This window comes from Giraffa tippelskirchi, chromosome 4, assembly GCF_054371585.1.
Source record: "Giraffa tippelskirchi isolate mGirTip1 chromosome 4, T2T-mGirTip1v1.2.pri, whole genome shotgun sequence".
In the NCBI taxonomy this organism is placed as follows: domain Eukaryota; kingdom Metazoa; phylum Chordata; class Mammalia; order Artiodactyla; family Giraffidae; genus Giraffa; species Giraffa tippelskirchi.
Genome location: NC_137278.1, coordinates 123,951,144 through 123,975,876, shown reverse-complemented (window position 1 = coordinate 123,975,876; position 24,733 = coordinate 123,951,144). Strand labels below are relative to the sequence as shown.

General features: G+C 40.1%; 1 protein-coding gene and 1 non-coding gene across 2 annotated transcripts in view; both read left to right on the top strand.

Moving 5' to 3' along the window:
• The window catches only part of LOC145546142 (uncharacterized), a 482,768-nt gene that overhangs the window by 432,183 nt on the left and 25,852 nt on the right, over positions 1-24,733 (top strand). The window lies entirely within an intron of this gene.
• On the top strand, positions 18,464-18,525 carry LOC145504075 (U7 small nuclear RNA). Its single transcript, XR_014052057.1, has one exon. It is a non-coding gene; the product is annotated as a U7 small nuclear RNA (small nuclear RNA).

Sequence of the window (24,733 nt, the reverse complement as noted above, 5' to 3'; positions counted from 1 at the left end):
CTGCTTTATTGACTATGCCAAAGCCTTTGACTGTGTGGATCACAGCAAACTGTGGAAAATTCTTAAAGAGATGGGAATACCAGACCATCTGACCTGTCTCTTGAGAAATCTGTATGCAGGTTAAGAAGCAACAGTTAGAACTGGACATGGAACAACAGACTGGTTCCAAATTGGGAAAAGAGTATGTCAAGGCTGTGTATTATCACCCTGATTATTTAACCTATATGCAGAATACATCACGAGAAACGCTGGGCTGGATAAAGCACAAGCTGGAATCAAGATTGCTGGGAGAAATATCAATAACCTCAGATGTGCAGATGACACCACCCTTACCGCAAAAAGCGAAGAAGAACAAAAGAGCCTCTTGATGAAAATGAAAGAGGAGAGTAAAAAAGTTGGCTTAAAGCTCAACATTCAGAAAACTAAGATCAGGGCATCTGGTCCCATCACTTCATGGCAAATAGATGGGGAAACAATGGAAACATTGACAGACTTTATTTTCTTGGGCTCTAAAATCACTGCAGATGGTGACTTCAGCCATGAAATTAAAAGATGCTTCCTCCTTGGAAGAAAAGTTATGACCAAGCTAGACAGCATAATAAAAAGCAGAGACATTACTTTGCCAAGAAAGGCAAAGTAGTCAAAGCTATGTTTTTTCCAGTAGTCGTGTATGAATGTGAGAGCTGAACTATAAAGAAACCTGAGTGCCAAAGAATTTACTCTTTTGAACCGTGGTGTTGGAGAAGACTCTTGAGAGTCCCTTGGACTACAAGGAGATCAAACTAGTCCATCCTAAAGGAAATCTGTCCTGAATGTTCATTGGAAGGACTGATGCTGAAGCTGAAACTTTGGCCACCTGATGTGAAGAGCTGACTCACTGGAAAATCCTTGAAGCTTGGAAAGATTGAAGGCAGGAGGAGAAGGGGACGACAGAGGATGAGATGGTTGGATGGCATCACCAACTCAATGGACATGAGTTTGAATAAACTCCGGGAGTTGGTGATGGACAGGGAGGCCTGGCGTGCTTCAGTCCATGGTGTCGCAAAGAGTCGCACACGACTGAGTGACTGAACTGAACTGAACTGAACTGAAAGATTAACAGCTATGTGTCAACTCCACAACTATCTAGACTTTGCTGGTCTATAAAATGCAAAATTTACTATCAAAAATTTTATTCAAAAATGTATTGACAAAATTATTCTTTGAATAAAATGTAAAAAATAATAAAGTTTCATAGCTATTTCACAGTTAAATCCCAGATGGGGTAAATATCTAATTGTAAAAGGCAGAACAGTAAAAGCCATTGGAAAAACTAAGTAGTAAAATATTATCATCAGACTGAGGAAAACTTCTAAGTAAGACAAGAAATCCAGAAACCATAATGGAAAAAAGTGTGAAAGTACAGATTTGACCTTAAGAGTTTTAGTTCTCAGGAAGTTTATTATCCAAGTCCCTTCAGTTTTGGCAGAAGTCAAAATTTTCATAATACAAAAATGTTTATTAAATATTAACACCCCTGCTCCTTCCCTGAATAGTGCTCATGTTCAGTTGCTTCAGTCATGTCCGACTCTTTGAGACCCCTATGGACCATAGCCCACCAGGCTCCTCTGTCCACAGGATTTCCCCCAGCAAGAATACTGGAGTGGGTTGCCATTCCCTTCTCCAGGGGATCTTCCCGACCCAGGGACCGAAACTTCCTGACCCAGGAATTGAACCCATGTCTCCTGTGTCTCCTGCATTGCAGGTGGATTCTTTACTGCTAAGCCACCCTGGAAGCCCTTCCCTGACTAGTAGCGACTGCTGCTGCTGCTGCTAAGTCGCTTCAGTCGTGTCCGACTCTGTGCGACCCCACAGACGGCAGCCCACCAGGCTCCACCATCCCTGGGATTCTCCAGGCAAGAACACTGGAGTGGGTTGCCATTTCCTTCTCCATTCTTTATCACTACCCGCAACTTAAACTCATTCACTTGCCCAAGGCTCCTGAGACGGCCATATTAGGCACAGTAACTTTTTTTAATGGTCCGTTTCCTTTTTTGACTTCCCTGTGTATGTGTGTGTGCGTATATGTATATTTTTAATTGAAGTATAGTTGACTTACAATGTTTCAGGTGTGCAACAAGGTGATTCAGTTATACAAATACACATATATTATTTTTGAAATTATTTTCCATTGTAGGTTATTACAAGATATTGACTATAGTTCCCTATGCTATACAGTAAACCTTTGTTGCTTGTTGCATATCTATTTTTTAATCAGAAATCTAGAATTCTACTCATACTAAGTCAAACAAGTGGAATCAAAATGTCATAATTTTTTAGTTTAGGCAAAAGTTCATAAGTTTTCTAAGATATACATATTATACATATTTATAAATATACATATACAAAAGTTTTTCTACTACACTTGATAAAGGCTTGAGAAAGAACATTAAAAAAAAAGAGATGGAGAAATTGAGAACATAAACTAAATGAAATGGTAGCACTGAATATGAAATAGAAAAAGTGAAACTAGATAAAAGTAAAAGATCATCATATAGTCCAGATGTTTTTAAACATGACTGCTCACTAGAAACATATCTGGAGCTCTGGAGGAAAAAAGCAATACCTGAGCATTTGTATTTTTCAAAAAATTTCAAGATAATTGTGATACACATCTGGATTTTTAAACATGATTACACTAGGCTGCTGCTAAGTTGCTTCAGTCGTGTCTGACTCTGCGCGACCCCATAGACGGCAGCCCACCAGGCTCTGCCGTCCCTGGGATTCTCCAGGCAAGAACACTGGAGTGGGTTGCCATTTCCTTCTCCAATGCATGAAAGTGAAAAGTGAAAGTGAAGTCGCTCAGTCGTCTCTGACTCCCAGTGACCCCATGGACTGCAGCCTACCAGGCTCCTCCATCCATGGGATTTTCCAGGCAAGAGTACTGGAGTAGGGTGCCATTGCCTTCTCCGTCCCTAACTAGTATACTAATACCTATTTCTACGCATTATGTCAGTGAACTAATTATTGTCTGATGTTGCAAACAGTGAATAAACAGTTCAAAACAAACTGATTGCTAAGTGAAGTTACAAATCTTATAAATGTTTTAGGATTTTCGCTTAAGTGATTACAGTGATGTTGGAAAATTATTTGAATCATAAGCAACGTTGCTGACAAATGATGATCCAGAAGAGTCAGAGCAGTTAACAGCTACTTTAGAGGTCCTTAGGCAAAAGAATAAAACCCTCTAATAGTTCTACAAAATAGATCCTCTTCATGATCTTAGTGGGAAAGTACTTATTCTGTGGAGGGCTTTTTAAAGGGCTAGAGTACAATCTGACTTACATCTAACCTACCATCAAAATAAAATATATATATAATTGTCTTTGAATATTTTAAAATTAGCTAATTGGGAGATTTCCCTTGTGGTCCAGTAGTTAAGATTGCATTTCCTCTTGCAGGGGGCGAGGGTTTGATCCTTGGTCAGGGAACTAAGATCCCACTTGCCTCATGGTGTGGCGAAACAATAATTTTTTTTTTAATTGGCTGATTTTTAGAATTAAGCTCAATATAAGAAAAATATCACCTTAATTCCTTGTCATCATTTTATTTTAAAGTTAAGACTAAATCAACTTAAAAATGTATTTTCCATGACGTTTTGTTCTATTTTTAAAATGGAGTCACTTAATTTAGACTTACTGAATCAGATCTCCTTGAGACCACCTATTCATAAACATACATGCTTAATATAGAGAGAGAAAGATAAACAAAGGCTGGGGAAAAGTATTGGAAGCACCCACTACTGGTAAAAATTTGTTGTCTTTAATATAAAAAGAGCATCTACAAATTAATATGTATAGGATAAACACCTCATATAAAATACTCATGAAGAGTATGAATTCAGAAGAAGAAATATAAATAAAGCTATGAAGAGATAGCTAACTTCACTAGTATTCAAGGAACAGTAAAGAAACTGAAGCAGTAAGCTAAGTTTCACCCATCAAATTGACAAAAATGACACAAACACATTCATCACATTTTGGCAAGAGTGTGAAAAAATAACAATTTTATTGGAGTGTGAAAATTTAGATTTTTGCTGACTCACTTATAATCTCTGCTAAAATCTAAAATAAGTATATTAATTAATCTAACAATTCCACATCTAGTACCTATTTTGTATAATATCTTCCCAATCTAGGATCAAACCCAGGTCTCCTACATCTCCTGCACTGCAGGCAGGTTCTTTACCTCTTGAGCCATTGGGGCTTCCCTAATATTAGACAGAATACATAAAAATATGTATGCAGGATATTCACTGTAGCATTGTTTGCAATGACAAATAAAAGAACGTACTAGAAAACTTCAATAAATGTGGTGTATTCATACAATGGAATTTCAAAGACTCATTAAGTTAATGAAAGATGATTTTTTAAAAAATATACAAAGTATAGTATTATGTGAAAAAAAATCAAGGAGCAAACAAATTTGTTCAGCATTATTCCATTCCTGTGAATACATAGGTTAGCACACATGTATACACACTCATGTTAAAAATCAAGCATGGTACTCACCGAATTCTTAACAGTGATTATCTTTCGGAGATAGAATTGGTAGAGAAGGAGATGATTCTCACTTCTTGCTTTGTATTTATTTTTTAATGGTGTAATAACAGGTGAATATGCTTTTCATGTGTTTTTCAGTATTTTTAAATAAAAGTTCATAAATAAATGCAGTTGCTGAAAAAAAGCCTAGGACCTTATTTAAGGCTGCAGATGTTATCCAAGGTGACTTCCATGGCTGAGAATACACTTACAGCCAAGATTCACATGCATGCCCTCCTGAGCACATGCCATTTCTCATCGTCTCATCCCATTATCTTTATTTGGGGCCCAGGGATCTGCAAAGATCTGTGTGAAAAGTAAGGGGGTCTGTGAACTTGAAAGGGGAAAAAAATCACATCTATATTGTTTTCTAACCTCTAATTGAAATGTAGCCATTCCTAATATTAAGGGGAGACAAATCTCAGAATTGTTAGTAGCACCTGCAACTTTGTTACCAGTAGAAATCATAGCTGTTTTCATATCTCAGTGCAATTGTTAGAGACATCTCAGAACATTATTTATGAATGTCTCTGTCCTCAAAATAAATCATTTCAGACCCTCCATTAGATGTTGTTCTTTAACACAGTGATAAAGAAGCACATCCATTTGTGTACTGTGTGTCCTCAGTTGCTCAATCTTGTCCAACTCTTTTCGAGCCCATGGACTGTAGCCCACCAGGCTCCTCCACCCATGGAATTCTCTAGGCAAGAATACTGGAGTAAGTTGCCATTCCCTTCTACAGGGGATCTTCCCAACCCCGGGACTGAACCCACGTTTCTTGCGTCTCTGGCATTGGCAGGTGGATTTTTTACCGTTGCACCACCTGGGAAGCCATTACTATTACACAAATATAATGTTTTTAAATAGTATTTGGTAACTATATATAGCATAACTGTCTTCCTTTGTAATCTGTGTGTGTGTGTGTGTGTGTGTGTGTGTGCATTTAAACATTATTCAGATGGATAAGGAAGCTGTGGTACATACACACAATGGAATATTACTCAGCCATTAAAAAGAATACATTCGAATCAGTTCTAATGAGGTGGATGAAACTGGAGCCTATTATACAGAGTGAAGTAAGCCAGAAAGAAAAACACCAATACAGTATACTAACACATATATGGTATTTAGTCAATTGGTAAAGATAACCCTGTATGTGAGACATCAAAAGAGACACAGATAAATAGAACCGTATTATGGACTCTAAGGGAGAGGGCGAGGGTGGGATGATATGGGAGAATGGCACTGAAGCATGTAAATTATTATATGTGAAACGAATCGCCAGTCCAGGTTCGATGCATGATACAAGGTGCTCGGGGCTGGTGCACTGGGATGACCTGGAGGGATGAGATGGGGAGGGAGGTGGGAGGGGGGTTCTGGAAGGGGAACACATGTACACCCATGGTGGATTCATGTCAATGTATGGCAAAACCAATACAATATTGTAAAGTTAAAAAATAGATAAATAAACTAATTTTTTTTAAAAAAGGACAAATCTAAATAAATAAATACATAAATAAACATTATTCAGAAAAGAAATCCATAGGACTCATCAGACACCTCCCCCTACCCCCCACCCCAGGGGCCATGGCTCAAATGTGAAATGTTTAAGAATCCCTTTAAGTGTATTGGAGTTTTGGAGAAAGACACTGGAATGTGGTAAATATGACACTAGACTGTAATTTTGAAGTTTGCAGCTTACTCTTTACATTCTGCCCAAGGATAGGTCTTAAGCCTTTTGAAAGCCTCTGCTCTGTGCCAGGCACTTTACCAAGTGCTGAGATGAGGATTTCAGTGAACACGTAAGGAGCAGTTCAATGAGTTCCCACGGAGCTTCCATCCAGAGGAATGAGGTGGGCAGAAGGCAGATAGTAAGTTCAGTTCAGTTGCTCAGTCATGTCCGACTCTTTGCAACCTCATGGACTGCAGCACGCCAGGCTTCCTTGTCCATAACCAACTCCCAGAGCTTGCTCAAACTTATGTCAATTGAGTCACTGATGCCATCCAACCATCTCATCCTCTGTCATCTCCTTCTCCTGCCTTCAATCTTTCCCAGCATCAGGCATCAGGCAGCCAAAGTATTGGAGCTTCAGTTTCAGCATCAGTCCTTCCAATGAATATTCAGGGCTGATTTCCTTTAGGATGGACTGGTTGGATCTCCTTGCAGTCCAAGGGACTCTCAAGAGTCTTCTCCAACACCACAGTTCAAAAGCATCAATTCTTCGGTGCTCAGCTTTCTTTATGGTCCAACTCTCACATCCATATGACTACTGGAAGAACCATAGCTTTGACTAGATGAACCTTTGTCAGCAAAGTAATGTTTCTGCTTTTTAATATGCTGTCTAGGTTTGTCACAGCTTTTTCCCAAGGAGCAAGTGTCGTTTAATTTCATGGCTGCAGTCACCATCTGCAGTGATTTTGGAGCCCAAGAAAATAAAGTAAACAGGAGATCAAATAAGTAATTACAAATAGAAATAAGTTCTATGAAGAAAATAAAAGATCATGGGTGGGCATTTAGGTTCTTTTGTAAGTGCATCAGGAAGCTATTGTATGTTTTAAGCCAGGTGGAAAATTGATTGTAGTTGGATGAAACATAATGGTGGTTTGGAATATAGATATGGAGATGTGGAAATGGAGAAAACTAGAACAAAATGAATTACATTTGGTTTCTGACCAATAGTTTCCTCATTCCACTTAAGGAATAGAACATCCATTCTTGAGATTGTAAGACCAATCCTCTCAAATCACTAGTATATTCTGTAGAATAGATGGTAAGATACCTGAACAGTAGCATTAAAACATGAATTCAAACTGTTCATTTGACATGATACAGAGAGTCAAGAGGATGGCTGAGTATAAGCTTAGGCTGATAGAGTTCCTACAGAAGATGGACTCACATCTCTGTTGTAGATACAAGGAAAACAAAATCATATTCTGTGAGAACAAACATGTTGACAAAGCATGCCATTCCAAACCACCAGAAAAAATTAGGAATCATATCATATTCAAAAGATTAAAGGACAGAATGTCTTGGGATAGAGCCATGTTTTCAACAAAGGCACACATGACCACACTTGCAAGATGGAAGGCTGCTAACCAGCCCCTAGCAACATTGGACATCTTTCATAACAAGGAGCCTCTCAGCTCCATGACACACAGCCCTCATCAGCAACAGCTGTGTGATCATTGTTAAGGCCTGGCAGCCTCAACGTGTTGGCAAAGCGCCTTGTGCAATGATACTGCCAGAATTATCTACCAGGGATGTGATACAACAGCAATTATGTTGCTGCTTCTGTTGTTGTTAATGTTGCCGTTCCTATAGCTCCACTTATTGAGCACCTACTCCGTGCCTTCCAGTTTACTAGGAACTTTATGTATATTGTCATATTTAATCCTCAGACAAGTCTCAGACTCATTATCTTACTGTCTGATGAGTTCAATGTATGTGTTGTTTGTATTACATATATAACGTGTGCATTGTATGAGTAAAAATTGGTCTATTAGACACGTAGGACATTTCCATCATTGTAGAAAGTTCTGTGTGACAGTACTGGATGCTAGATTCTTAACCAAATGTTGTATGTGTCCAATTCAGTAACGGCATTAGTTATCGAGCTTTTGAAATATGGCAAGGCAAATGAGGAACTAAATTCTGAATTTTTATTTATTTAAGTTGTATTTAAAATTTTTAATTTTAGGGGGGCTTCCCTGGTGGTCCGGTGATTAAGCATCTGCCTGACAATGCAGGGGACATGGGTTCCATCCCTGGTCTGGGAAGATTCCGCATACCACGGAGCACCTGAGCTCGTGTACCACAACTTCTGAGCCTGCGCTCTATAGCCTGTGCTTTGAACAAAAGAACTCGCTGCATTGAGAAGCCCTCGCACTACAGCCAGAGAGTAGTCCCCACTTGCCACACACAACTAGAGAGAACCCGCGTGCAGCAGTGAAGACCCAGCACAGCCAAATAAATAAATACAATTAAAATTTTTTTTTAATTTTAAGCTTATGTAAATATACATTTAAATAGCCAATGTGGTTAGTGGCTGCTATACTGGACAGCACAGTTCTAAATACCAAGTTTATGTAGCTAGCAAACATCAGAAGTAGGGATTCAATCCCGGGATTACCTGGTTCCAAAGTCATGCTTTAAAAATGAGTAGTAGTTCTTGTTGATGGTTGACAGAAAACAACAAAATTCTGTAAAGCAATTATCCTTCAATTAAAATAAATAATTTTTTTAAAAAAATGAGTAGTAAGTGGGCACCCTAAACGATGCTATCATTTTGCACCATGAGAGCATTTCAGTAAGTGCTTACAGCTGCTTTCTGCTCTGGGAGCCTAAATTCTGGTGTCTTTAGTAATCTGTCCTGAATATTCTGTACTCATAGGCAGTTTCATCTGCTATGGACACTTTGGTATTGTTAATAGAGCCCCCTGGTTATGTCCATCAAGCTAATCAAATGTGAAGGTAGGAAGTAAAGCTGAAAGAGAAACTATTGATGCTAGAAATTTTCTGTTTGTCCCCCTGATCTACACCCTGCTGTTTTCCACTCTGCTGTGGGTCCAGAGGCCTGACAATCTATGGGATGTTTAACAGAACTTCCTTGTCCTGTGGCTTCTGGTTGGGTTGAGCCAATGGCAGCCTCTACTCAGAACTTAAAGGATAGGGAGAGAAAGAGGTCCAAGTCTGTATTCCTCTCAGCTTTCTCTGCCAGGCCATTATTCAGCAGTGGCTATATAATTTTACTTGAGGGCACAGCTCTTATTTCCCCTTCAGTTAAAACTCATAACAGCTTCCCATTGATGCTAGCCCTCTGGTGCTTCACTGAATCTTGTTGGTTTTCCTTAACCCTGCCCACACTTTTGCAAACAATTTCTTTACTAAACTCCTTTCTGCCAACCCTTTTGAATGTGTCAGGTTCCTGTCCTCCACCATCTCCTGGATTTTGCTCAAATTCATAGCCCTTGAGTCAGTGATACTATCTAACCATCTCATCCTCTGCTGCCCTTTTATCCTTTTGCTTTCAATCTTTCCCAGGGTCACGGTCTTTTCCAATGAATCGGCTTTTTCCATCAGGTGGCCAAAGTATTGGAGCTTCAGCTTTAGCAACAGTCCTTCCAATGAATATTCAGGGTTAATTTCCTTTAGGATAGACTGATTTGATCTCCTTGCTGCCCAAGGGACTCACAAGAGTCTTCTCCAGCACCATAATTAAAAAGCATCAATTTTTCAGCACTCAACCTTCATTATGGTCCAAACTTCACATCTGCATGTAACTACTGGAAAAACCATAGCTTTGACTATAATGGACCTTTTGTTGGCAGTGATGTGTCTGTATTTTAATATGCTGTCTAGGTTTGTCATAGCATTCTTTCCAAGGAGCAGGCATCTTTTAACTTCATGGCTTCAGTCACCATCTGCAGCAATTTTGGAGACCAAGAAGATCATATGTCACTGCTTCCACTTTTTCCCTTCCATTTGACATGAAGTGATGGGACCAGATGCCATGATCTTAGTCTTTGAATGTTGAGTTTTAAGCCAGCTTTTTATAATCTCCTCTTTTACCCTCATTAAGAGGCTCTTTAGTTCCTCTTTACTTTCTGCCATTAGAGTGTTATCATCTGAGGTTGTTGATATTTCTCCTGGAAATTTTGATTCTAGCTTGTGCTTCATCCAGCCTGGCATTGTACATGATGTACTCTGCATGTAAGTTAAATAAGCAGGGTGACAATATATAGCCTTGTCATATTCTTTTCCCAATTTTGAACCAGTCTGTTGTTCAATGTCCACTTCTAACTGTTGCTTCTTGACCCACATACAGGTTTCTCAGGAGACAGGTCAGGTGGTCTGGTATTCCCATCTCTTGAAGAATTTTCCACAGTTTGCTGTGATCCACACAGTCATAGACTTTAAAGTAGTCAATGAAGCAGAAGTAGATGTTTTTCTGGAATTCCCTCACTTTCTTCATGATCCAATGAATGTTGACAATTTACTCCCTGGTTCCTCTGCCTTTTCTAAATCCAGTTGTACATCTGTAAGTTCTCAGCTCACATACTATTGAAGCCTATCTTGAATGATTTTGAGCATTACCTTGCTAGCATGAGAAATGAGTGCAATTGTCCAGTAGTTTTAACATTCTTTGACATTGGGCAATTTGAGCATTCTTTGGGGTGAATAAGAACTGACCTTTTCCAGTCCTGTGACCACTGCTGAGTTTTCCAAATTTGCTCACATATTGAGTGCAGCACTTTAATGGCATCATCTTTTAGGATTTTTAAATAGCTCATGGAATTCCATCACCTCCTCTAGCTTTGTTCACAGTAATGCTTCCTAAGGCCCACTTGACTTCATACTCCCAGATGTCTGGCTCTAGGTGAGTGATCATACCATCATGGTTTTCCAGGTCATTAAGACCTTTCTTGTATATGTCCATCAAAAGACATTATTAGATTAGAGTACCTGTTTTATCAGGAAAAAAATAATGAAGAATATCTTGAAATACCAGAATGGAAAGATATCTGTGACATACCTTTGAGTGGAAAAAAAAATGTGTCAAACTGTACATACCATAAATTGGAATATTTCTAAAAATAAACGAGAATTCATGTATGTATTCTACAAATATATTGAGTACTTACTATGTGTCAGGCATTGTTCTAGGCTCTAGGGATTTAGCAGGAGTCCAAACAGACAAAAATCCCTGTCCTCGTGGGGCTTGCTCTCCATTGGAGGGAAGGCAGACAATGAAGGAAATTAGTCAAATATATAGTATATTAAGAGTATGAAGAGTATTAAGTATGCAGAAAAAGGGGTAGAGAATGTTGTTCAGGGGGCCCAGTGTTGGAGAGCATGGTTAAGGAAAGCCTCACTGAGAGGTGACATTTGAGTAATGACCTGATGTAGATGAGAGGGCATAACTGGGAAAAAAATATTCTGGTAGAGGAAGGAGGAAGTGCAAAGGCCCAGGGGTCAGGGCTAGGAGCAAACTTCAGTGTGGCTGTGGTCTTAGAGAAGGGGTGGAGGAGGGCAGCACAGCTGAAGCAGAGTGAGTTGAAGAGGAGATTCGTAGGAAAAGAACTTAGATGTTTATCTAACTATATGTGTTTATATGTGGCTCTGAAAAGGTCTAAAAGTACGCACTAAACTCTTAACACTAGTTGTTTCTGGGGAATGGGGAAAAAAATTCCTTCTTTTTAAAAAAGCAGTCAGTTTTTTTTTAATTGAATTATAGCCAATTTGCAGTTTTGTGCTAGTTTCAGGGGTATAGCAAAGTGATTCAGTTATTTTTATCTATCTATATTTATATATTCTTTTTCAGATTCTTTTCACTTATAAGTTATTACAAAATATTGAGTATATTTCCCTATGTTATACAGTAGGTCCTAGAGACTTCAGTTTTAATTTTATACACTGATGTATTTTTTTAATCTTAACATAGATGGGGCTGGCCTTTAACATTTAAACCCATTTGATTTTTGAAAGAAGAATCAGAAAACAAATGGCCACATAGAGGCCTCATATTTGCCAAAGAATTTAAAATAACTCTCCAAAAGCAACAGTATTTCCCCAGAAAGTGATTCAAGACATTTTTGATCAAACTTACACACTGATATTTCAGGATTATTCTGAGTGTTAACCTCAGTGCAGTGAGTTCCATTTTAAATGCCTGCTATGCCAATGACAGCCCCACAGCAATTACTTACATCCCTTGTCTTCCTAGATGCTGTAGCCTCTGACAGTGGATTTGCATTTATTTCTATTGAATTTAGGGAATTTGTATATGAGAATATTATGAGATGTCACCATTGTGATTCATTAAGCAAACTAATAGCCTTAATAAAAGCTAAGGATGCCCTGAAGCAAGTTGTTAGAAGAAACTGGCCAAAACAACTTGTTAGAGTCTTCATTCAGTGTGTAATTGCATATTCAATAGAAGTCCTTCTGGGCTCCCATTGAGACAAACCAGCAAAGCTCACTTCAACTGACCTCCATAAGATTAAATCGAGATTTCATTCCCTTACTCTTTGCTCTTTTAATGAGAATAGTTATTCTTTTCAGGAACTGTGGGATCTCTCTCTTCCTTCTTCCTTCACTTCCTTTTTTTTTTTTCTTTCCTTCTTTACCCTCATTTTTTCCCTTTGCTGCATAAGTGGCACATTTCTCTCCTTCCTTCCAGTCCCAGCTGACACCTCTCTCACGTTTGGGCTCACTCCTGTCTCCCTCTGTTTCCTTTTTCCCATGTATCTTTTTGTTTAATTCATTTCAAATGTTCATAACATGAAATTGAAGTATAATAGACTTTTTACTTTTTCATCTTCTTTCTTTAAAAAGAAAAAGATTGGGAAAACACTGTAAAGTACAAGTGAAGTGCTTTTCACTTTTTTTTTTGTTTTAAACATGAAGGAATATGAAGGTTTGCCCAGATGGGTTTCTATCACTGTAATTGAGGGCAAGGTGTACACTGGACAAGGATGAGACTGTGGCTAACTCACCAGGGTGTTTGTTCTGCTGACTAATAGGAAGGCATTAATTAAAAGAGAACTTTTAGAAGAAAACTGATATGGGATACCTGTGGTGCCGATTTCCATTCCTGTGCCCTTAAAAGATACCGCCAACCAGTCACTGTCTTGCCCCTTCAGGGGTGCAGTTTAAAGGTCCTTCTCAACACAGCACTTCAGGCAGCCATTCATTGGCATTAAGGGTGAAGCTTAGTTATCATTCTGCATTGGAAGCATCTCTTTGAAGGTCATCTGACCCTAAGGCTGGGCTGTACCACTTCTCCAGAACCACAAGGTTAAGACAGAAGCAGTAAGTCTCCGAGGTCTTGGGGAATTGCGTCAGAGTTCTCACTTGGATGAGCTGGTCAGGGCTTCGACTCAAGACAGCAAAATTTAATGAATAAAATTTTTAAAGATTCTGTAGTTTTTCCTTTTCTGTTACTGACTGCGTAGCTATAGGGAAGAGACTCTTTTGGCCATATACAGACCTTTCAGTAGCTGATGTACTGTATGGAAGGAGCCAGGGAGCAGAAGTCAAGGGTAGGTTGTCCATGGGCCAAGTTCCCTGTCTCCACTTCTGCTTCCCCTCTCCCATCCACAGCCTGCTTTGTAATACCCCGGGTGACTCCAGACTATGTTTGTGTTGCCCCAGGTCAAGATTGCTGGGAGAAATACAGAAAGTGAAGAGGAACTAAAGAGCCCCTTGATGAAGGTGAAAGCAGAGAGTGAAAAGGCTAGCTTAAAGCTCAACATTCAAAAAACTAAGATCATGGTATCTGGTCCCATCACTTCATGGAAAATAGATGGGGAAAAAAAATGGAAACAGTGACAGACTTTACTTGCTTGGTCTCCAAAATCTCATTGTGGATGTTGACTGCAGCCATGAAATTAGAAGACGCTTGCTCCTTGGAAGAAAAACTATGACAGACCTAGACAACATATTAAAAAGCAGAAACATCACCTTGCTGACAAAGGTCCCTATAGTCAAAGCTATTGTTTTTCCAGTAGTCATGTACAGATGTGAGAGTTGGACCATAAAGAAGGTTGAGTGCTGAACAATTGATGCTTTCAAATCATGGTGCTGGAGAAGACTCTTGAGAGTCCCTTGGACAGCAAGGAGATCAAACTAGTCCATCCTAAAGGAAATCAACCCTGAATATTCACTGGAAGGACTGATGCTGAAGTTGAAGTTCCACTTTGGCCACCTGATGTGAAGAGCTGACTCATTGGAAAAGACCCTGATGCTGGGAAAGACTGAGGGCATGAAGAGAGGGGAGCAAGAGGATGAGATGGTTGGATGGCATCGCTGACTCAGTGGCCATGAATTTGAGCAAACTTCAGGAGATAGTGAAGGACAGGGAAGCCTGGTGTGCTGCAGTCCATGGGGTCACAAAGAGTCAGACATGACTGAGTGACTGAACAACAAGATCCCGGTTATTGCTAAATGTATCTCTAGAGTCGCTTGGTCTTTTTTCTTTTTCTTTTTTTTCCTACTAGATAATGGAACTAGTCTCACTACATTGCATGCGTGCTAAGTCACTTCAGTCGTGTCCGACTCTGTGCGACACTATGGACTGTAGCCTGCTAGGCTCCTCTGTCCATGGGATTCTCCAGGCAAGAATATTGAAGTGGATTGCCATGCCCTGCTCCATGAGATGTTCCCAACCCAGGGATTGAACCCGTGTCTGTTACGTCTCCTGCATTGGCAGGTGGTTTCTTTACCACTAGCACCACCTCGCTACATCAACACCCCCTTTTCAGTGTGAATTGGGGATGTCTTAGAAGTAAAGCACAATTTGAAAATATGAAGTAGAAGCCTTAAAAATACCTCTCTCTTTAACCTAGTGCTTCCAATTCTATAACCAATTAAAGAAACAAAATTTTAACCACACACACACAAGTTATTCATCTGAGCATTGTTTACAACAGAGAAAATAGGAAGCAATCTAAATCTTGAATATTAACGGACAAAAATTCCATATGGAGTACCACAGGAAAACTTAACCCCATGACCTATTTATTATCCTTGTACTATGCTGTGAAGCTTTAAAACTTAGAGAAAAATTGCAAACAGTAAAAATTCTGTCATCTGTTTTCAAAAGCACTGAATATGAAACCACTAAAAACATTGATAAATAACATCAAAATATTACCAATGATATCTCTGAGGGGTGGGCTTATGTATTATTTTTATTTTCTCTCTTTTGCTTGTCAATAAGTGGGTTCTATATTTTTCAAAATGAATCTAAAACATTTTAAATATAAATAAAATACAATAAAAATGTTACTCATTTTAATGAAAACCTTTACATTGGTGATTATATTAAGTGAGGAAGAATACTGAGAATGCTTAGAGTGTTATGGTGCAATATTAATACATTTATTTCATCTTTGAGTTCTGTAGTTCTCACTAGAGTACTTTGGAAGGAGGAGGAACACTGGAGTTGCCCATTATTAATAAAGGGTTGCTTGTTTCAACTCTTTATCCTTGATTGATTTATGAGATAGGGATGGTTTTGTTTATTCTTATTGCTACCAAATATAACAATATTGCAACACCCACTGAACAGGTGGTTGTGAGGAAAGAATGAACCTGGAATTAGAAAGTCCTTTTTGGACAGTGTGATTCTGTACAGACACACAGTGCTACAAAGGTATGATCATACAGTCTAAACTCTTCACCAGTGGAATATTTAAAGTGGTCCTTTTGTAATCATGGATGCACAGCTCCATCTGAGTAAGGAATAGAACAACCGCTTCAGATGCACATTACTAACTGTTTCTTGTGCCCCACGTCTCCTCTCAAACCTAAATTAGCATGCTCAATTGACTGTGTCTTTCTTCTGAGTAAAAACAGCACAGGGTCAAAACAGTTCAGAATAAAAAGTAGAATGCTAACAAATCCCAGAAGATCGTTTAGTTTAGTGCAGTTGTTTCAATGTGTTTCCTACCAGCTACAGCATCACCACTCAAGGCCACATCGTGATTTTGAGGGCACGGGACACTTTTGCCTTCATGTGCCCATCCCTTCATTAAATTAATACATAGATAAATAGGACTTCCATGGTGATCCAGGGGTTGGGAATCCGCCTGCCAATTCAGGGGACACAGGTTCGATTCCCCTTCCAAGAAGATTGCACATGCCTCTGAGCAACAAAGCTCCTGCACCACAACTACCGAGCCCCCGCCTAGAGCCTGTGCTCCACAACAGGAGAAGCCACCACAACAAGAAGGCTGCCCACCCCAGCTAAAGAGTAGCCACCCCCGCCCCCACCGCTTGCTGCACCTAGAGAAAGCCCACATGTCACAAGGAAGACAGAGCACAGCCAAAAATAAACAATAATTTTTAATAAATAAATAATTTTTTAATAAACTGTTGAGAGTTCCTTGGATAGCAAGGAGATCCAACCAGTCCATCCTAGAGGAAATCCGTCCTGAATATTCATTGGAAGGACTGATGCTAAAGCTGAAGCTCCAATACTTTGGCCACCTGATGCAAAGAACTGACTCACTGGAAAAGATCCTGATGCTGGGAAAGATTGAAGGCAGGAGGATAAGGGGGCAACAGAAGATATGTTTGGATGGCATCAGTGACTCAATGGACATGAGTTTGAGCAAGCTCCGGGAGTTGGTGATGGACAGGGAAGCCTGGTGTGCTGCAGTCCATGGGGTGGCAAAGAGTCGGACACAACTGAGCAACTGAACTGACTCAACTGAATAAATAAACACAATTAAAAAAAAAAAGATACATAAATAAGAAGGAATATTTTCAGACTTCATCGATATAAAGATGAACATAGTCTAGCTTGGATTCGTCATTGTATATTGGTATATTCTTTTTATTTTAAGAGTGGAGTTTAGGAGAGAATGGATGTACATGTTTGGCCGAGTGCCTTCCCTGTTCACCTGAAACTATCACAACGTTGTTAATCAGCTATACTCCAATACAAAATGAAAAGGTAAAAAAAAACAAATTTAAAAAAGTGCTTTTCATGGGCCTCTGGAAAGTAAAGTGAGCCACAGGCCCTCTGCCTACTGTGCCTAGTAATTAAGTTGGTCCTGGCATCACCTGGAAACATGCAAATGCAAATTCTTGGTCCTACCCTAGAATTAATGACCAGAGACTCAGCAGTGTATGTTTTGACATGACTTAGAGGATATTCCTATGCAATATTGCTCTTTACAGCATTGAACCTTGCTTCTATCACCAGTCTCATCCACAACGGGGTGTTGTGGCTCCATCCCTTCATTCTTCCTGGAGCTGTTTCTCCACTGATCTTCAGTAGCATATTGGGCACCTACCGACCTGGGGAGTTCATCTTTCAGTGTCCTATCTTTTTGCCTTTTCATACTGTTCATGGGGTTCTCAAGGCAAGAATACTGAAGTGGTTTGCCATTCCCTTCTCCAGTGGACCACATTCTGTCAGACCTCTCCACCATGACCCAACCGTCTTGGGTGGCCCCACACGGCATGACTTAGTTTCATTAAGTTAGATAAGGCTGTGGTCCATGTGATCAGATTGCCTAGTTGTCTGTGATTGTGGTTTCAGTGTGTCTGCCCTCTGATGACCCCTCTCAGTGCCTACCATCTTACTTGGGTTTCACTTACCTTGGACGTGGGGTATCTCTTCACGGCTGCTCCAGCAAAGCCCAGCTGCTCCTCCTTACCTTGGACGTGGGGTAGCTCCTCTCAGCCGTGCTTCCACACTGCCATCCCAGCCACTGAGACGGCTGGAATGTTAGGTCCATGAATCAAGGCAAATTGGAAGTAGTCAAACAGGAGATGACAAGACTGAACATTGACATCAGTGAACTAAGATGGACTGGAAAGGGTAAATTTAACTCAGATGACCATTATATCTACTACTGTGGGCAGGAATCCCTTAGAAGAAATGGAAGAGCCATCATAGTCAGAAAAAGAGTCCGAAATGCAGTACTTGGACGCAATGTCAAAAATGATAGAATGATCTCTGTTCGTTTCCAAGGCAAACATTTCAATATCACGGTAATCCAAGTCTATGCCCCGAACCAGTAACGGTGAAGAAGCTGAACAGTTCTATGAAGACCTACAAGACCGTCTAGAACTAACTCCCAAAAAAGATGTCCTTTTCATTATAGGGGACTGGAATGCAAAAGCAGGAAGTCAAGAAACACCTGGCGTAACATGCAAATTTGGCCTTGGAGTACAGAATGAAGAAGGACAAAGGCTAATAGAGTTCTGCAAAGAGAACGCACTGGTCATAGCAAACACCCTCTTCCAACAACACAAGAGAAGACTCTACACATGGACATCACCAGATGGTCAACACCAAAATCAGATTGATTATATTCTTTGTAGCCAAAGATGGGGAAGCTCTAAACAGTCATCAAAAACAAGACCGGAGTGTTACAGCTCTTTTCGAATTTGTCTAGCAGGTTTTCGGGTTCGCACCGGAAAACCCCTAAAAACAGAAGCAGAGAATATTAAGAAGAGGTGGCAAGAATACACAGAAGAACTGTACAAAAAAGATCTTCATGACCCAGATAATCAAGATGGTGTGATCACTCACCTAGAGCCAAACATCCTGGAATGTGAAGTCAAGTGGGCCTTAGAAAGCATCACTACGAACAAAGCTAGTGGAAGTGATGGAATTCAAGTTGAGCTATTTCAAATCCTCAAAAATGATGCTGTGAAAGTGCTGCACTCGATATGCCAGCAAATGTGGAAAACTCAGCAGTGGCCACAGGCCTGGAAAAGGTCAGTTTTCATTCCAATCCCAAAGAAACGCAATGCCAAAGAATGCTCAAACTACTGCACAATTGCACTCATCTCACATGCTAGTAAAGTAATGCACAAAATTCTCCAAGCCAGGCTTCAGCAATATGTGAACTTACAGCTGTTCAAGCTGGTTTTAGAAAAGGCAGAGGAACCAGACATCAAATTGCCAACATCTGCTGGATCATCGAAAAAGCAAGAGTTCCAGAAAAACATCTATTTCTGCTTTATTGACTATGCCAAAGCCTTTGACTGTGTGGACCACAAGAAACTGTGGAAAATTCTTCAAGAGATGGGAATACCAGACCATCTGACCTGTCTCTTGAGAAATCTGTATGCAGGTCAGGAAGCAACAGTTAGAACTGAACATGGAACAACAGACTGGTTCCAAATAGGAAAAGGAGTACGTCAAGGCTGTATATTGTCACCCTGCTTATTTAACTTATATGCAGAGTACATCATGAGAAACGCTGGGCTGGAAGAAACACAAGCTGGAATCAAGATTGCTGGGAGAAATATCAATAACCTCAGATATGCAGATGACACCACCCTTATGGAAGAAAGTGAAGAAGAACTAAAGAGCCTCTTGATGAAAGTGAAAGAGGAGAGTGAAAAAGTCGGCTTAAAGCTCAACGTTCAGAAAACTAAGATCATGGCATCTGGTCCCGTCACTTCATGGGAAATAGACGGGGAAACAGTGGAAACAGTGTCAGGCTTTATTTTTTTGGGCTCCAAAATCACTGCTGATGGTGATTGCAGCCATGAAATTAAAAGACGCTTACTCCTTGGAAAGAAGGTTATGACCAACCTAGATAGCATATTTAAAAGCAGAGACATTACTTTGCCAACAAAGATCCATCTAGTCAAGGCTGTGGTTTTTCCATTGGTCATGTATGGATGTGAGAGGTGGACTATAAAGAAAGCTGAGCGCCGAAGAATTGATGCTTTGAACTGTGGTGTTGGAGAAGACTCTTGAGAGTCCCTTGGACTGCAAGGAGATCCAACCAGTCCATCCTGAGGGAGATCAGTCCTGGTTGTTCATTGGAAGGACTGATGCTGAAGCTGAAACTCCAATACTTTGGCCACTTCATGCGAAGAGTTGACTCATTGGAAAAGACCCTGATGCTGGGAAGGATTGAGGGCAGGAGGAGAAGGGGACGACAGAGGATGAGATGGTTGGATGGCATCACCGACTCGATGGACATGGGTTTGGATAAACTCTGGGAGTTGATGATGGACAGGGAGACCTGGCGTGCTGCGATTCATGGGGTCGCAAAGAGTCGCACACGACTGAGCGACTGAACTGAACTGAGTATGTATTGACAGAATATAGTTAACTTATGTATATTATCCTGTGCGTGCGTGTTAAGTTACTTCAGTCGTGTCCGACTCTTTTTGACCCTATGGACTGTAACCCGCGAGGCTTCTCTGTCCATGGAATTCTTCAAGCAAGAATACTGGAGTGGGTTGCCATGCCCTTCTCCAGGATCTTCCATACCCAGGGATCAAACTGGCGTCTCTTACATCTCCTGCAGTGGCAGGCGGGTTCTTTGCCATTGAGCCACCTGGGAAACCCAATATTTATCCCACACACTGTAAATTCCCTAAATTCAGTTGCAGTTGAGCCTTTAACAATATAGAGGTTATAGGAAGCAACCCTCCCCACAGTTGAAAATCTGAGTATAACTTATAGTCAGCCCTACATATCCATGGTTCCTCCATATCCACAGTTCGGCATCCACAGATTAAGCTAACCACGAATCATGTAGTGCTGTAGTATTAAAAAAATCTGCATTTAAGTGGACTTGCACAGTTAAACAGAGAGGGCAATGGCAACCCACTCCAGTACTCTTGCCTGGCAAATCCCATGGACGGAGGAGCCTGGTAGGCTGCAGTCCATGGGGTCGCTAAGAGTCAGACACGACTGAGTGACTTCACTTTCCCTTTTCACGTTCATGCATTGGAGAAGGCAATGGCAACCCACTCCGGTGTTCTTGCCTGGAGAATCCCAGGGACGGGATTGGCAGATGGGCTGCCGTCTCTGGGGTCGCACAGAGTTGGACACGACTGAAGCGACTTAGCAGCAGCAGCATAGTTCAAACCTATGTTGTTGCAGGTCAACTGTAATAATTCAGTAGCTCTTCTGAAGTCCTTTAATTTTTGTAAATGTAAATGATGCTGTTGCCTGTGAATAAAAATGATGTGTTACACCTTTCTAAAAAAAAAAAAACAAGACCGGAAGATGACTGTGGCTCAGACCATGAAATACTTATTGCCAAATTCAGACTGAAAATTAAAGAAAGTGGAGAAAACCACTAGACCGTTCAGGTATGACCTAAATCAAATCCCTTATGGCTATACAGTGGAAGTGAGAAATAGATTTAAGGGACTAGATCTGATAGACAGAGTGCTTGATGAACTATGGATGGAGGTTCGTGACATTGTACAGGAGACGGGAATCAAGACAATCCTCAAGAAAAAGAAATACAAAAAAGCAAAATGGCTTATCTGAGGAGGCCTTAAAAATAACTGTGAAAAGAAGGGAAGCAAAAAGCAAAGGAGAAAAGGAAAGATATACCCATTTGAATGCAGTTCCAAAGAATAGCAAGGAGAGAAAAGAAAGCCTTCCTCAGCAATCAATGCAAAGAAATAGAGGGAGACAACAGAATGGGAAAGACTAGAGATCTCTTCAAGAAAATTAGAGATACCAAGGGAAAATTTCATGCAAAGATGGGCTCGATAAAGGACAGAAATCGTAGGGACCTAACAGAAGCAGAAGATATTAAGAGGTGGCAAGAATACACAGAAGAACTGTACAAAAAAGATCTTCACAACCCAGACAATCACGATGGTGTGATCACTCACCTAGAGCCAGACATCCTGGAATGTGAAGTCAAGTGGACCTTAGGAAGCATCACTGCCAACAAAGCTAATGGAGGTGATGGAATTCCAGTTGAACTATTTCAAATCCTAAAACATGATGCTGTGAAAGTGCTGCCCTCAATATGCCAGCAAATGTGAAAAACTCAGCAGTGGCCACAGGACTGGAAAATGTCAGTTTTCATTACAATCCCTAAGAAAGGCAATGCCAAAGAATGCTCAAACTACTGCACAATTGCACTCATCTCACACGCTAGTAAAATAATGCTCAAAATTCTCCAAGCCAGGCTTCAGCAATACGTGAACAGTGAACTTTCAGATGTTCAAGCTGGTTTTAGAAAAGGCAGAGGAACCAGAGATCAAATTGCCAATATCTGATGGATCATCGAAAAAGCAAGAGAGTTCCAGAAAAAACATCTATTGCTGCTTTATTGACCATGCCAAAGCCTTTGACTGTGTGGATCACAATAAACTCTGGAAAATTCTGAAAGAGATGGGAATATCAGACCACCTGACCTGCCTCTTGAGAAACCTGTATGCAGGTCAGAAAGCAATAGTTAGAACTGGACATGGAACAACAGACTGGTTCCAAATAGGAAAAGGAGTATGTCAAGGCTGTACATTGTCACCCTGCTTATTTAACTTATATGCAGGGTACATCATGAGAAATGCTGGGCTGGAGGAAGCACAAACTGGAATCGAGATTGCCAGGAGAAATATCAATAACCTCAGATATGCAGATGACACCACCCTTCTGGCAGAAAGTGAGGAAGAACTAAAGAGCCTCTTGATGAAAGTGAAAGAGGAGAGTGAAAAAGTTGGCTTAAAAATCAACATTCAGAAAACTAAGATCATGGCATCTGGTCCCATCACTTCATTGCAAATAGATGGGGAAACAATGGAAACAGTGGCTGACTTTATATTTCTGGGCTCCAAAATCACTGCTGATGGTGATTGCAGCCATGAAATTAAAAGACGCTTACTCCTTGGAAGGAAAGTTATGACCAGCCTGGACAGCATATTGAAAAGCAGAGACATTACTTTGTCAACAAAGGTCCGTCCAGTCAAGGCTATGGTTTTTCCAGTAGTCATATGTGGATGTGAGAGTTGGACTATAAAGAAAGCTGAACACCAAAGAATTGATGCTTTTGAACTGTGGTGTTGGAGAAGACTCTTGAGAGTCCCTTGGACTGCAAGGAGATCCAACCAGTCCATCCTAAAGGAAATCAGTCCTGAGTGTACATTGGAAGGACTGATGCTGAAGCTGAAACTCCAATACTTTGGCCACCTGATGCAAAGAGCTGACTCATTTGAAAAGACCCTACTGCTGGGAAAGATTGAGGGCATGAGGAGAAGGGGACAACAGAGGATGAGATGGTTGGTTGGCATCACCGACTCAGTGGACATGGGTTTGGGTGGACTCCGGGAGTTGGTGTTGGACAGGGAAACTTGGCGTGCTGCGGTTCATGGGGTTGCAAAGAGTCGGACACAACTGAGCAACTGAACTGAACTGAATCAGGATATTCCAAACCACATTCAAGTTTTAGAACAACTGGTTTAGACAATTCAAAGCAGGATAGCTTTAACTTTGCTCTGTAGAAGCTAAAAATTCCCCTTATCAGATCTGATTTTACTGCCAGGCGAAGCAAATGATCTACACCATCACAGGTCTGTTTTTAGAGGTCAGGATGAATGGTCGTCGTTTGACTATTTGTCAAATTCAGCTTTATCACATAGACAATGTTTAAAGCCTCGAAAAGCAACATCTTAAAAAAGACCAAACCAGTCAGACTTAAATGTTTTTATACTTATGAATTTTATCTTGGGAAAGAAAAAGTCATATGCCTTCTCTTGACTATATATGCATTAATATCTGTATACTGTCATACATGTGTTTTAAAAATCACTACAGTATGCCAAGCCATGCAATAAAAATCACAGGCAATAAGAAGTTGGACTCACTGTTGTCAGTGACACATTATAAAAAGAGGGAACTCCCTGACAATGCAGTGGTTAGGACTTGGTGCTTTCACTGCTGGGGGCCTCAGTTCTATCCCTGGTCAGAGAACTAAGATCCCATGAGCCACACAGCATGGCTCAATAAAGAGAGAGAAAGAAAGGAACCTAAGAAAAACAGTAATACATTCCTCCCCCATCCAAAATAGTTAATAAATGCACAAATACTACAGCACTTATGGCATTTTGTCTTGAAAGGGATTGAAGTTTGAAGGGAGCATTAAAAGAATTGTAGCTTGTGAGTTATTGTGAAATAGTGGAGAGTTATCTGAAATGTGACAGAAAGTGGTGACACTAGGTTTAGATGAATGTAGCTCACAAGTGGTAAAATAATAGCTGGTAAATGTTGGAGGTGTGTGTGTGCGTTTTATGTATTCGTATGTAGCTTAGTTCATCTGGGTATAGTTTTATGCATTCACGTAGTGTTTCTCTCATGTGAAATTGCACAAAGGAAATGCAAAATTTGCATTATGCTCAAATTGTTCCCTAATGGAACAAATTCATATTCTCAAACACGCATGATAGCAGAGCTGACTTTGTATGTGTGTATAATGTTATAGTTCCACATATAAATTTCATATGCAAGCGTTATTCCTGCATCTGAGAGCTGACTTTGTATGTCCTATGAGTTTAGTGTTATTGTTTTCTGTACAACATTAAGCATGAATGGACAAGTAAGAGACAGTGTGTGTGTGTGTGTTTATTTATGCTAATGTACAATAAATCATATTAGGAATAATAATGCATTAGTCAAATGGGATTCCAGAAAAATTTATTTGTGTATCAATCCAAAACATTTTGATTGTGAGTTTGATCGATATTTATATTTATTAATTCCAAGGAGTGACTTGCCATTAAATTAGCTTTTTTCTTAATCTTCCACACTGGAAAAAAATGGTGAATGAAATCACACTTTTATTTGTGATTAAAAATCGAGACATACGCTTTGTGATACACAAAAATATATGTTTCTAGGTTTTCAGATTCTGATATCAACTAT